The following is a 14,611-nucleotide window of genomic DNA, read 5'->3' as shown; positions in this document are numbered from 1 at the left end:
GAAACTTTTTCCTTTCTTGTTGCGAGATCGCGCAAAAACTTGGTTTTCATCTTTCCCTGAAAATAGTATCGATTCTTGGGATAGGTGCAAAGATGCTTACATATCCAAGTACTTTCCGCCGGCTAAGATCATCTCCTTACGTAATAATATCATGAATTTCAAGCAAATTGATCATGAACACGTTGCACAATCTTGGGAGAGGATGAAGCTTATGATTAGAAATTGTCCCGCTCATGGCTTGAGTTTGTGGATGATTATACAAATCTTTTACGCTGGCTTGAATTTCGCTTCTCGCAATATCTTGGACTCCGCCTCAGGTGGAACGTTCATGGAAATCACGTTAGGAGACGCTACAAAACTCCTAGACAATATCATGACCAACTACTCTCAGTGGCACACTGAAAGGTCGCCTGCTAGCAAAAAGGTGCACGCTATAGAAGAGATTAACTCGCTTAGTGCTAAGATGGACGAGTTGATGAATTTGGTTGCTAGTAGAAACGCTACCGTAGATCCTAATGAAATGCCACTATCTTCTTTGATTGAGAGTAGCAACGCTAGTTTGGACGTGAATTTTGTTGGTAGGAACAATTTTGGCAACAACAATGCTTTTAGAGGAAACTATGTTCCTAGGCCTTTTCCTAGTAACTCCTCTAACAATTATGGCAATTCCTACGGCAACACTTATGGAAATCAAAACAAATTACCCTCTGATCTAGAGAGTAATATCAAAGAGTTCATCAACTCTCAAAAGATTTTCAATGCGTCCATAGAGGAAAAACTACGCAAAATAGACGATTTGGCTAAGAGCGTTGATAGGATGTCTTGTGATATTGATGCTTTGAAGGTTAAATTCGCTCCTCCCAAGATCAACTTGTGATATTGATGCTTTGAAAGCTATGCGTATCTCCATGAATGAGAGCAAAGAAAGAACCGCCCAAATTCGGGCTAGACATGAATGGTTTAAAAGGGTGCGTTCTAGTGATGCAAATCACGAAGATCTTAAAGTGCTTGGTGTGTCTCCTCTTGAATCTTTGTTTTCGCGTGTCAAATCTACTTATGGAGGCGCTGGATATGAATCCACTTTGCTTGAAAAACGCCCCAATGATTCGGAGTCCACCTATCTTGATGATAAAGGTTTGGAGAGTGGAGTAGAAGAAGTCAAAATTTTGGGTAGTAATGAAACTCCCACTTTGGATTTTAAGGAATTCAATTATGATAATTGCTCCTTGTTTGAATGCATTTCTTTGATCCAATCCAATGCAAACTCTCCACATGCTTATAGCCAAAGCAAAGCCTTTACCGCGCATATCGTAGATGATATGATGAAATCTCTTCAAGAGAAGCTCAAACTAGAAGTCTCTATACCTAGAAAACTTAATGATGAGTGGGAACCTACTATCAAAATCAAGATCAAAAACTATGAGTGCAATGCTTTGTGTGATTTGGGTGCTAGTGTTTCCGCGATTCCAAAGTCTTTATGTGATATTCTTGGTTTTCATGAGATTGAAGAGTGTTCTCTTAATTTGCATCTTGCGGATTGTACTGTCAAGAAACCCATGGGGAGGATCGGTGATGTTCTTGTTGTTGCAAATAAGAACTATGTACCCGTGGATTTCATTGTACTTGACATATATTGCAATCCTTCATGCCCCATTATTCTTGGTAGACCTTTCCTAAGGACTATTGGTGCTATCACCGATATGAAGTAAGGGAATATGAGATTTCAATTTCCTTTAAATAAGGGCATGGAGCACTTTCCTAGAAAGAAAATAAGATTGCCTTATGAATCTATGATGAGGGCTACCTATGGTTTGAGCACCAAAGATGACTATACGTGATTCCATCACTTTCGCCTAGCTAAGGGCGTTAAACAAAAGTGCTTGTTAGGAGGCAACCCAACAAATCTATCCTTTTTCTTTCTGTTTTGTGTTTTCCACACTTCCATAATTCTGTTATGATTGTGTTTTTTGTGTTTCCTTTTGCGTTTGTGCCAAGCAAAACCGTTATGATTAGTCTTGGGAATGATCGTTTGGTCATGCTGAAAAAGACAGAAACTTTCTGCTCACGAAAAGACTTTTCTTGTTTTTTCTGTAAGATATTTTGAGTTGATTCTTTTTGCTGATGATTGCTACGAAAATTATTCAGACTTTGGTAATTGTTCAGAATTTTTGAAGTACCATAGGTATACGAAACATACAGATTCCTACAGACTGGTCTGCTGTTAACATATTCTGTTTTATTTGTGTTGGTTGCTTATTTTGATGAAACTATGGATAGTATCGGGGGGTATTAGCCATGGAAGATTGAAAGTACAGTACTCCAACATAAGAACAAGTAGAATTTAAGTTTTCTACAGTACCTAAGGAAGTGGTGGTTTGCTTTCTGGTACTAATGTTATCACGAGTTTCTGTTTAAGTTTCGTGTTGTGAAGTTTTCAAGTTTTGGGTGAAGTTCTTATGGACAAAGAGATAAAGAGTGGCAAGAGCTCAAGCTTGGGGATGCCCAAGGCACCCCAAGAGATTCAAGGATGCCGTAAAAGCCTAAGCGTGGGGATGCCCCGGGAAGGCATCCCCTCTCTCGTCTTCAATCCATCGGTAACGTTACATGGGGCTATATTTTTATTCACCACATGTTATGTGTTTTTGCTTGGGGCATCTTGTATCGTAGGAGTCTTTTTTTGTGTCACAGTCTTCCTTGCTGCACACCTAGAGAGAGAGACATGCACACACCATGATTTTGTCGAGCTTCACTTATATCTTTTGGTAGACAATTCAGCTCACATGTGCTTCACTTATATCTTTTGAGCTAGATACTTTTGCTCTATGTGCTTCACTTATATCTTTTAGAGCACTGCGGTGCGTGGCTTGGTAGTTGATCTATCCTTTGAAAGTAGTCTCAAAAGGGGTAGTTATCCAAAGGGATACGAAAACTTCCACCTTCATGTGCATTGAATAGTTAGAGAAGTTTGATTCATCTCAATTAGTTTTGAGTTGTGGTTATGGTAATATTGAAGTCATGCTAGTAAGGTGTTGTGGATCTAGAAATACTTGTGTTGAAGTTAGTGATTCTGGTAGCATGCACGTATTGTGAACCGCTATGTGATGAAATCTGAGCATGATTAGTATATTGACTGTCATCCTTTGCGCGGCGGTCGGGATCGCGCGATGGTTTATACCTACCAACCCTTCCCCTAGGAGTATGCGTTGAATGCTTTGTTTCGACTACTAATAAAACTTCTGCAACAAGTATATGAGTTTTTCATGACTAATGTTGAGTCCATGGTTTAGATGCACTTTCACCTTCCACCATCACTATCTTCTTAGTGTCGTGCAACTTCCGCCGGTGCACAAAACCCACCATTAGCCTCCCTCAAAACAGCCACCAGACCTACCTACTATGGCTTTTTCAAAGTCATTCCGAGATATATTGCCATGCAACTACCACCATGACATGTGCCAGCACGTCTACTTTGCCTTTGCATGATCGTAAGATAGCTAGCATCATGTTTCCATTGATGTCTATGCCATGCTAGATCATTGCCAAGGTACACTACCGAAGGCATTCCATATAGAGTCATCATTACTCTAAGTTTTGAGTTGAAAGTGTGATGATCATCATTAATGGAGCATTGTCCCATGTGAGGAAATAAAAGAGGCCAAAGAATCCCACAAAAAAAAGAGGCCAAAGAGCCCACCAAATAAAAAAATGAGAGAAAAAGAGAGAAGGGACAATGCTACCACTTTTTCCACACTTGTGCATATTAAGCACCATGATCTTCATGATTGAGAGTCTCTCATTTTGTCACCACCATATAGCTAGTGGGAAATTTTCATTATATAACTTGGCTTGTATATTCCAATGATAGGTTTCCTCAAAAATAGCCTTAGGTCTTCGTGAGCAAGCAAGTTGGATGCACACCCACTAGTTTTCTTTAAGAGCTTTCACATACTCGTAGCTCTAGTGCATCATTTGTACGGAAATCCCTACTCATTCACATTGATATCTATTGATGAGCATCTCCACAGCTCATTGATATGCCTGGTTAATGTCACTATCTTCTCCTTTTTGTCTTGCAACCTCCACCACATTCCACATCATCTATAGTGCTATAACCATGGCTCACGCTCATGTATTGCGTAAGAGTTGAAAAGGTTGGAGAAAGTAAAGGTGTGAAACAATTACTTGGCCAATACCGGGGTTGTGCATGATTTAAATTCGTTGTGCAATGATGATAGAGCATAGCCCGACTATATGCTTTTGTAGGGATAACTTTCTTTTGGCCTTGTTATTTTGAAAGTTCATGATTACTTTGCTAGTTTGCTTGAATTATTATTGTCTCCACGTCAATAGCAAACTATTGTTTTGAATCTAATGGATCTGAACATTCACGTCACATAAGAGGAATTACAAAGGACACCTATGCTAGGTAGCATGAAAGCATCAAAAATTCATTCTTATCACATCCCTACTCGAGGACTAGCAGGAGTTAAGCTTGGGGATGCTTGATACGTCTCAAACGTATCTATAATTTTTGATGGTTTCACGCTATTATCTTGTCTTCTTTGGTTGTTTTATGTACCTTTTATATCTTTTTTGGGACTAACTTATTAATTCAGTGCCAAGTGTCAGTTCCTGTTTTTTCCGTGTTTTGGACTCTTTTTAGATCTGATTTTGGAACGGAGTCCAAACGGAAGAAAAACCCCGAAATGATTTTTTCCCAACGGAAGAAGACCAGGGGGCTTTTGGGCCAAGCCACGTGGGCTCCAGGGAGCCCACAAGCCCCCACTCTGCCACCAGGGGGAGGCAGCGGTGGGCGGGCTTGTGGCCTCCCTGGCCGCCCCCTAACCTAGGTCTTTGGCCTATAAATTCCCAAATATTCCGCAAAAAATCAAGGGAGCCTCGAAAATACTTTTCCGCTACCGCAAGCTTCCGTTTCTGCGAGATCTCTTCTGGAGACCCTTCCCGGCGCCCTGCCGGAGGGAACTTTGGAGTTGGAGGGCTTCTTCATCATCATCATCGGCCCTCCAATGACTCGTGAGTAGTTCACTTCAGACCTACGGGTCCGTAGTTAGTAGCTAGATGGCTTCTTCTCTCTCTTGGATCTTCAAAACAAAGTTCTCCATGATCTTCATGGAGATCTATTCGATGTTATCTTCTTTGGCGGTGTGTTTATCGAGATCCGATGAATTGTGGATTTGTGATCAGATTATCTATGATATATATTTGAGTCTTTGCTGATTTCTTATATCCATGATTTGATATCCTTGTAAGTCTCTCCGAGTCTTGGGTTTTGTTTGGCCAACTAGATCTATGATTCTTGCAATGGGAGAAGTGCTTGGTTTTGGGTTCTACCATGTGGTGACCTTTCCCAGTGACAGTAGGGGCAGCAAGGCACAGATCAAGTAGTTGCCATCAAGGGTAAAAAGATGGGTTTTTTATCGTTGGTTTGAGATTATCCCTCTACATCATGTCATCTTGCTTAAGGTGTTACTCTGTTCTTATGGACTTAATACACTAGATGCATGCTGGATAGCGGTCGACGTGTGGAGTAATAGTAGTAGATGCAGAAAGTATCAGTCTACTTGTTTCGGACGTGATGTCTATATAAATAATCATTGCATAGATATCGTCACGACTTTGCGAGGTTCTATCAATTGCTCGACAGTAATTTGTTCACCCACCGTCTACTTGCTTTCATGAGAGAAGCCACTAGTAAACACTACGGCCCCCGGGTCTATTCACATCCATCGTTTACACCTCCACTTTTACTTTGCTTTGTTACTTTGTTGCTTTGTTGCTTTCAGTTCTTACTTGGCAAACAATCTATAAGGGATTGACAACCCCTTCATAGCGTTGGGTGCAAGCTTTTGTGTTTGTGCAGGATCTTGAGATACTCTTCCGCCGGATTGATACCTTGGTTCTCAAACTGAGGGAAATACTTACCGTCATTGTGCTACATCACCCTTTCCGCTTCGAGGGAACACCAACACAAGGCTCCAAGGCCACGGAGGAAATCCTTTGCATACTTGCCTACGAACTCCCTTAAGGCGTAGGCGTAGCCGAAGGATTTCTGGTGCCGTCGACACAACTATTTCCTGGTGCCGTTGCAAGGGATACACAGCAAAACATCAAAGACTAGCATGTCCCGATTCTGAGTCTTCTTCAGAACTCTCCTCTTCATCACATTATTCAGATTCTACCTCAAAATCCATTTCCTTGCAAATAAGTGCCCGAGCCTTTCTGAAACTTGTCTTCTTCTGCGATGAGGACTTTGAGGATGAGGATTTTGAAGATTTCTTCTTTTTCTTCGAGTCATCAGAACTTTCATCCTTGTATTTCTTCTACTTTGATTCCTTCACCCAACGAGGACAATCAGCAATATAGTGACCTGATTTCTTGCATTTGTTGTAGGTCCTTTCCTTGTAGTCTTCACATGAAGATTCTGATTTCCTCATATCTCTTCTTGAAGATTTACCAAACTGGCCACGTCTTGTAAACTTCTGGAATGTCCTCACGAGCATTGCATGCTCCTGTCCAAGTTCTTCAGGATCACCAATGCTGCAATCTGAGTCTTCTTCAGATGAGAAAATTGCTTTGGCCTTCAGTGCACGAGGTCTAGAGTAGCTTGGTCCATATAGATCCCTTTTTTCTCCCTGTTGGAATTCATGATTATTGATTCTTTCGAGTATATCAGCAGGATCAAGCATCTTGTGGTCTGGTCTTTCTTGAATCATCAGAACCAAAGTATCAAATGATGAATCCAAAGATCTTAGGAGTTTCTTCACAACTTCCTGGTCCGTAATGTCTCTAGCTCCCAGTGCTTGCAGTTTATTTGATATGTTAGTGAGGCGATCAAAGGTATCTTAGCAGCTTTCATTGTCAAGCATCTTGAAGCGATTGAAGAGATTGCGAAGAACATCAACATGAGAGTCACGCTGAATTGATACTCCTTCATTTTCTTTGGACAGCCTTTCCCAGATTAGTTTTGCTGAGCCCAAAGCACTTACTCTACCATACTGACCTTTGCTCAGATGGCCGCAAATGATATTCTTTGCTTAAGAATTAAGTTGCCTCAATTTCTTCACATCAGCGGCAGAGACAGAAGCAGTGATGAGAGGAACACCATGTTCCACAATATACCAGAGATCATTGTCAATAACTTGTAGATGCATCTGCATCTTGGTCTTCCAGAAGGGAAAGTCCTTTCCTTCGAAAGTAGCACATCCTGCAGTAACCTTGTTCATGCCTGCAGTCGACATAACTAAAACTCCAGGTGGTTAAACCAAAATCACACAGAACAAGGGAGTACCTTGCTCTAATACCAATTGAAAGTGCGTTATATCGACTAGAGGGGGGTGAATAGGAGATTTTTAGAATTTCATCACTGAGGAAATTCCTTTTGAGGAAATTCCTCAGTGATGACTAACTTGCAGCGGAAAAAACAAAGCATTAGGGGTGCAAAGTATCACTACAGCAGTTGTCAAGTTAGGAATATGAAAAATAGTTTGCACAGTATGCACGCAGAGAGAAAGCATGTGAGGATTAACTCGCGTGAAGAATTTGAGGTTGAGTAATTTTAGAGAAAGTGTTCAGCAAATTCTTGAAACAGTGACAATGAAAATCTTCAACATATAATATTGAGGAATTGAAAGAGTTGAAGAAATTGAACACGTATCACAGTGAAGACAGTGGTTGATGACCCAGTTCCAACTGTTGTGACAGTTGTACGTCTAGTTTGAAGCGGTTTGGTATTGAAACCAAAGGACACAGTCTCCCGGGACACACAGTCCCTACCGTATTATCCTTGAGCTAAGGACACACGGTCCTCGCCCAACATTCGTGGTAAGTCTGAAGAGCAAACTTCCAAACCCTCACAAACTTAGCCACCCGGCGATCCACAATTGACTGCTGGATTGCTCTAGACCATGACGCCTAATCGTCTGGAGGATGCACAGTCCTCAAAGGTATAAGACTTTAGTTCCACACAGGAACAAATTCTTCACTGATGCTCAATCACTTGGTTTTTGCTTTGTCGTTTGGTGTTTGGGGTATTTTCTCATTGATGATTTACTCTCGAAGACACTGAGGAATTTGGGTTGCTCTAAATGACAATTGTCAGTTGCTCACGGAGCAGCCAACCAGCTAATGGCTGTGGGGGCGGCTATCTATAGCCTGGGAGCATCCCAACATGATTTGACATTAATGCCCTGAAATAATATGGCTCCTGGTGTGGATAACATCGGTGATGTGGCGCGAATTGCGGAAACGGTCGGGACCCTCAACTATGAGAGTCCTCATGTCTCTCATATTCCTCACTTGAGGTTTTTGGTAGGATTAGGCTTGGGTTGAGCATCATGAGGAAATTCATTCCAAAGTGTTACCTCGACCCCTTTAACAGTACGGTGTTCCTATGACTCAAGAGTGAAGAAAAAGAAACAGAAAGAATAAATCTTCACGCTTCAAAGTCTTCAGATCGTTTTTCTTCAGGACACACCAAATTCCTCATCTTCAATATCTTCATGAGGAATATCAATTTCATCCCCATTTCTTCGCGACCAAAATCTTCAGGAGAAGAGCAATTTCTTCTGCCGAAGATATACATTTTTAGGGGTCGATATTCATCGAATATTTCAAACTCCTCAGCGGCTTATAGATCTTGTGTACACTCATGAACACATTAGATACTTAACCTATAAGTCGTCAAACCACCAAAATCACTAAGGGGCACTAGATGCATTTACATCTTGCGGCCCCCACAGAAGATGAGGGACGCCCACGCTTCCCCACCATGGCCAAGAACCGAAGCCACCTTGAAGAACGAGAAGAGAAGAGCAAAACAAAAAACCCTAGGTTGGAGATGAGGAGAAGGATGGATGAGCATCGCCTCCCGCACCCCTCCCGCTTTTGTAGGGAGGGTGCAGCGGGCTTGCTCTCCTACGCTCCAAGGGTCGCCGCCACCTATGCCATTGCCCACCATCACGGTCGAACAGTTAACCACTCCATCCATCCAATCCACGACAATGCGGCTCCTCCACAACCAAGCCTTTAAGTCATGCGCATCTGCCGCGACATTCGTGCAATGCGTGAGGCGCGCATGGGGGAAACATCCTGCAGAGGTGGGATGGCACGGAACTGTGGGATGATGGTTACCTCTTTGCGAATTCCAGGCCCGTGCACGAACTTTGGGCCTGACCCAACTAAGCTAGACAAGCGAGTATGGGCCAGGCCTGGGGGCTCCTACCGGTGCTCTAATAATGGGGTACCTAGTGCCCCTGACTTATGCACGGGCGTCGAAAGCATACCCAATCTCAAGACCAACACCAACAGTCCAAGATGCGCCAAGAACTCCCGGCGCCTGCCGAGAGCAAAGGTGCAACCATTCTCACCAAGACCCGGCAAGGCGCCTTCCATAGCTCCACCTAATCTCCACACGAGTCACTTGTCAATGAGGTGTTGAGCCCCCAGATTGCTAGGTGTCTCTCGCTAGCTACATGGTGCCGCACAAGAAGACGTGTTACATCTTATTGACACCCGTGCAGAAGCATGTCAAGACCTCAAGCCACAGCCAGCTCAGGGGTGGCAGAAGCATACTCGGAACGCATCCCCGCTTGCCACCTCGGGCCGCATTTATGGCGCTCTATCTTAAGTGACAGAGTTAGGTATGATAGCACTCCTAGCCATCTGATCTTGTCAGTTGCCACTGTGGACGCCCCTTGAGCTATGAAAGGACGCCCGAGGCAACCTAACAAAGGATTCAGATCTTTGGGCATTTGAGCGGCTAGAGATTGAAGACTTGGTAGATTATGTCCCTGCGGGATTAGAGCCAAGTGTAAGCGTTCACACATGCTAGATCTCCCCAGCAACCATTTCCGAGGCCTAGCTCCGTGCGAACTTCATCTTCTGTAATCAATCTACCAAAGTAGGAGTAGGGTTTTACGCATCATAGCGGCCCAAACGTCGATAAAAACTCCCAAGTCTCATCACCGTGTTGTTTGTGTACTCTCTGCTCTTTGTGTGATACAACCTCCCCGCCAAACCACAAGGGTCCAAAAGTTCCCATAAGTGACCATGTGCACATTTGCAGCGAAAGAACCCAACAAGGAGCTAAAGGTAGAATTAATATTCTCTCAAGTTCTATCGACCACTCATAAAACTCTATGCGCGCAAACACTTACTTTACCTAGAAAAAGTATGAAACTATTTTGCGGAAAAAAGGAGAGCAAGTAAATAAAAGTTAGGTGATAGGATAGGTCTCACGAATAAAACTAGAAGTAATTTGCGGGAATAAAACTACGAGTAAATTGAAAGATAATAAAAGTTAGTTGTTTAGTAGAAAGCTTTTGTCAAACAAGAAGGCTATTTGTCCCTAGGAAATCGATAATTAGACCGGTAATCATTCTTGCAATTTTACATGAGGGAGAGGCATGAGATAACATACTTTCTCTACTTGGATCATACACACTTATAATTGAAACTCTAGCAAGGATCCCCAACTACTAAAGATCATTACGGTAAAACCTAACCATAGCCTTAAGTATCAAGTCCTCTTTACTCCCATATGGAACAACCCCCTTACTCGGGTTTATGCTTCTATCACTCAAGCAACCCACTATAAGAAAATCATGAACATATTGCTACACCCTATAGCAGGGACCCCTCACGTTTGCGCGAGATGGAGGGCACCGTAGGACAATACCATCTTTAAATATATACTCAAACCAACCACGATCATCAATTAGCCCACAGGACAAAACGGATCTACTCAAACATCATAGGATAGCCACATATCATTGGAAAATAATATATGGAGTTGAGCACCATGTTTAAGTAGAGATTATAGTGGAGAAAAGGGGTGTTACACCGCTGCATAAAGGGGGAGAAGGTTGGTGTTGACGGTAGCAAGACTATTGATGTAGATCGACGTCACGATCCTTGCCCCTGCGGCGTTCTCGCGCCATCGGGAGAGAAGGGGAGAGAGCCCCCCTACTTCTTATTCTTCCTTGGCGACCCCTAGACGGGAGGAGAGTTCCCCATCTGGTTCACGGCTGCCATGGTATCGGAGGGGTAGGAGCCCCTCCTAGATTGGCTCTTCCTCTATGTTCTCTTCTGTTTCTCGTTCCTGTTTTCTGGCCCGAAACCGTTTCTTATATTCCCGGAGATCAGTAAATCCAATTGAGGTGAGATGTTAACACATTTGTTTTCCAAAAATTAGCTTCCTTGCACCCGAAGGAGAGCTCCAACTGACTTACGAGGAGGGCACAACCAACCACGGCGCGCGTGGGTCCTGGGGCGCACCCTGATGTACCATGGTGGTTGTGGGCCTCCGTTTGCGTTGATTCCACCTCCCAAAAATCACAAATATTCCAAAATAATTATCCAGAAATTTTTATCGCGTTTAGACTTCCTTTGATATGGAATTTCTAGAAAACAAAAATAGACACAAAAGGAACTCGCACTAGACACTGGATCAATAAGTTAGTCAAAATTATATTATAAAATGTTTCCAAAAGTATATGAAAGTTGTAGAATATTGACATGAAACCTTCAAAAATTATATATACGACGAAGACGTATCACCTACCTGCACCTATAGTATTAAGTAAAATAGAGTAATGCATGGAGAACAAAGACATGATGTAGACAAAGTAAACTCAAGCAATATGAATAAACCCCATTGTTTTATCCTTAGTAGCAAAAAAACAAAGACGCATCTTGTCCCCTTCTGTCACTTGGATATACAAATTTGCCACGTTGAACCTATCACAACGCACCTCTCTCACCAAAGAAATATCAATCTGGTTGGCCAAACTATTTCAAATAGATCAGAGAGAATTAAGAAACTACCACATAAGAATCATATAATTATTCAGAGGAGACTCAAATATTTATCATGAATAATATGAACATGAACCAACAATTCATCCGATCCCAAAAAACGCAGTGCACAAAAGGAATTACATCATATGGATCAATGTGAAGACGTGATAATTATTGTATTGAAGATCAAAGAGGGATACATTGCATTCTAGGTACTAGCCATGGACCCTTAGGTCTGTGCTGAACTACTCACAACTCATCATGACGGCAACAAGGTTTATGAAGAGGCCCTCCATGATCAACCGCCCTCTGACATGGTGTCAGAATAGAGCTCTAGATGGCCTCCCATCGGAGCAGAGATTTGCGGTGGTGTAGAAGGCCCTTCTGGACTCCCTCTGGTATTTTTAGGGAAGATGGGAATTTATAAGCCAAAGAACGGAGTCAAGGAGGGCCACGACAGAGGCACAAGCAATCAGCCGCCCTCCAGCCTTCTTCTGATGCTCGTTGGTCTTCTTTGGGTCCAGAAAAAATCACCAAAAAGTGTCAGGGTAATTAGACCTCGTTTGATATGGAAAACCTGCAAAGTGAAAAACACAAAGAAAACAACAACTAACACTGGGCACTGGTTCAATAGATTAGTGCTCCAAAGTAATATAAAATGGTAAATGATACCCCAAAAGTATTCAAGAATGATAATATATTATCATGGAACAATCAAATATTATAGATGCGTTGGAGACTTATCAAGAATCCCCAAGCTTAATTCATGCTCGTCCTCGAGTTGGTAAATAATAAAAACAGAATTTTTGATGCGTCGTGTTATCCACGATATAACCTTATGCATGTACGCTCACTGAGAAATAATGAATTAACAAATATCATGATAGCAATGATACTTATAGGTATACGCAGAAAATCATTAATCTTTCAAAGTATACGATCCTAATAGATTGTTTTACCACCCATCCATCTCTATTATATTAGCAAGGCGTGGCTCCACACATTAATACAAATGTCAAGCACCATGATGTACAAATCAGGCAATTGGATCATACTTTTTCAATATGCATCAACTTTTTATTCTTCATGCAATACATGAGCGTGAACCATTTGACATAGCATAAAGGGGGAATAGAATATGGTGGTAGGTTTCAAAGGGGTAAAAGTGGAGAAGATAGTCTCACACCAACTAGGCGTATGATAACCCACAAGTATAGGGGATCAATCTTAGTCCTTTCGATAAGTAATAGCATCGAACCCAACAAGGAGCAGAAGAAAACGACAAGCGGTTTTTAGCAAGGTAATAACTGCAAGCACTGAAATAGCGGTAACAAATTGTTTGATAAGAAGATAGTTAACGAGTAGCAATAGTAACAATAAGTGCAGTAAGGTAGCCCAGTCCTTTTGTGGCAAAGGACAGAACGAAAAGGTTTCTTATAATAGGCAAAGCGTTCTTGAGGGCACACGGGAATTTCATCTAGTCACTTTCATCATGTCGGGTTAATTCGCGTTCGGTACTTTGATAATTTGATATGTGGGTGGACTGGTGCTTTGGTGCAGATGTCACTTGAACAAGCCTCACACTTATGATTAACCCTCCCGCAAGCATCCCCAACTATGAGAAAATTATTAAGAATAAATTCTAACCATACCATTAAACATAGGGATCCAAATCAGCCCCTTACAGAATTGCGCATGAACTGGGGTTTAAGTTTCTATCAATCTTGCAACCCATCATCTAATAACTACTTCGCAATGCATTCGATATGCCCAAAGATGATGAAGTGTTATGTAGTCGATATTCACATAACACCACTAAGGGAATCACAACATTCATATCATCAAAATTTCGAACGAATATCAACTTCACATGACTTCTCCCATGGTCTCAAGAACAAAAGTACTTACTCACAAGTGATAAACAATCTCGCGATCAGAGAGGTATTAAATAGCATATTGGATCCGAACATATGATCTTCCACACAATAAACCATAAAGCATCAACTACGAGATGTAATCAACACTACTAGTCACCCCCCGCGTACCAATCTGAGGTTCGGTACAAGATTAAGCACAACAGATGAAATACGATTTTTAGAGGAGATGGTGCTATTGAAGATGTTGATGAAGATTGGCCTCCCCAAGGTGAGAGGGTTGTTCGATGACGATAGCCTCGATTTCCACCTCCAAGAGGGAAGTTCCTCCGGCGGAATCGCTCCCCCGGACGGCAAAACTGCTCCTATCCAAGTACCACCTCGAGAAGGCAGCGCTCCATCCTGAAAGTCCTCTCTTTATTTTTTTCAGGTAAAGGGTGAATATATATGAGAAGATGGTCGCCAGAAGTGGGATGGGTGGCACACTACCCATGAAGCCGTGCCAGGGAGGCAGCTGGCGCACCTTGGTGCCTAGTGGCCACCTGACAGCCCCCCTCTGGTACTTCTTTCCTCCAATATTTCTTATTCGTTCCATAAATTTCCTCGTGAAATTACAACCCATTTGGAGATGTGCAGAGTAGGTATCTGTGATGTAGCTTTTTCAGGTCCATAATTCCCATCCGTCGGCATTCTCCCTAGTAAACCTTGCATTTTATGAGAGAAAATGCATTCGAATTAATCCATAAAGTGGTATAATGCATAAGAACACTATAAATAACGTTAGTAAAACATGAGGCAAAATGGACGTATCAACTCCCCCAAGCTTAGACCTTGCTTGTCGTCAAGCGAAAGCCGATAACGAAAATCATGACCACATGCTTTGAGAGAGAGGTGTCGATAAAAAATACGGTCATAGTAGC

This window comes from Hordeum vulgare, chromosome 5H (assembly GCF_904849725.1).
Source record: "Hordeum vulgare subsp. vulgare chromosome 5H, MorexV3_pseudomolecules_assembly, whole genome shotgun sequence".
Lineage (NCBI taxonomy): Eukaryota > Viridiplantae > Streptophyta > Magnoliopsida > Poales > Poaceae > Hordeum > Hordeum vulgare.
The sequence above is the reverse complement of the archived record's forward strand: the minus strand, read 5'-3'. Positions refer to the sequence as shown.